This window comes from Triticum aestivum, chromosome 4B (genome assembly GCF_018294505.1).
Source record: "Triticum aestivum cultivar Chinese Spring chromosome 4B, IWGSC CS RefSeq v2.1, whole genome shotgun sequence".
Classification (NCBI taxonomy): Eukaryota; Viridiplantae; Streptophyta; class Magnoliopsida; order Poales; family Poaceae; genus Triticum; species Triticum aestivum.
The window spans coordinates 435,790,077-435,791,220 of NC_057804.1; positions in this window are offsets into that span (position 1 = coordinate 435,790,077).

The window sequence follows — 1,144 nt, forward strand, 5'->3', positions numbered from 1 at the left end:
GAAATGCCACAGTCGGACGTCTGAGCGACATCGCAGAAAGGGCTTTAAAAGAAATGCCACAGTCGGACGTCTGAGCGACATCGCAGAAAGGGCTTTAAAAGAAATGCCACAGTCGGACGTCTGGGCGACATCGCAAAAAGGGCTTTAAAAGAAATGCCACAGTCGGGCGTCTGAGCGACATCGCAGAAAGGGCTTTAAATTCACCAGTAAACAATACTCATAATAAACATTCAATCCATGAGAATAAACGGGTTAGCCCATCCACAGGGATAATCATTCAATCGGACTTAGCACTCATGCGATTCACCGGAGTCTCTGTCATCAAAGCTGACAATTGATTAGGATAAGATGGAACGGAACTTGACATGGAAGAGATGATTTGGAGGAATATATGACTCTGCAGAGTTTGTACAAAAATTTTCCCACAGCCAACGGATTTCCGTAGTCACGAAGGACTAGTTCCGTTTATGGTATTTCGGAAGAAAACACAGCTAACCGGTACACACCCATCCTACCTCTCGATGCTAGGAATCACCCTAGTCATCGTCCAAGAAAAACTTTTGAGACGGGGAGATCACAATCTCGAATAGCATGGGATCAAATTTATATACGCGCGCTCTAAGGGGTGCCCCCCTCTCGGTCCCAACCGGAAACACACATGCCCCCTGACCGGATGACTGGCTTTAATCCAGGGCCATGGAACCATCATCACGGCCTCTCCTCTTTGGTGTGTACCATGAAAGCGGTTTGCAACTTACTAAACCATATTCCTTGCGGAAAACATGTGGTAGTACAAGGAAGGAAATGATAGGTACTGGACCGATATGGTTTGACACTGAAGTCACATAGTCTGGCGTAAGACTGGCATGCTACAACACTGCCATCGTACCCATCCTCATGCCAACACATGGCCATTCATATTCACATTCATCCACGTATGGATCATCGAACTCACTCACCTTATTATCACATAAAATAACGTTCATCGGTATGCTCACCAACATGCCATGAAACTAACTAAATGCAAAACATGCCAAGACACTCATCATATCAAAAGTTCAAACATGCTTGCCTGGTTCAGAGTAGTCGGAGCCTAGCTCGGTGAAGTTCGCGGCTCCGTCACCTCCTTCGGTATCTACGGTTT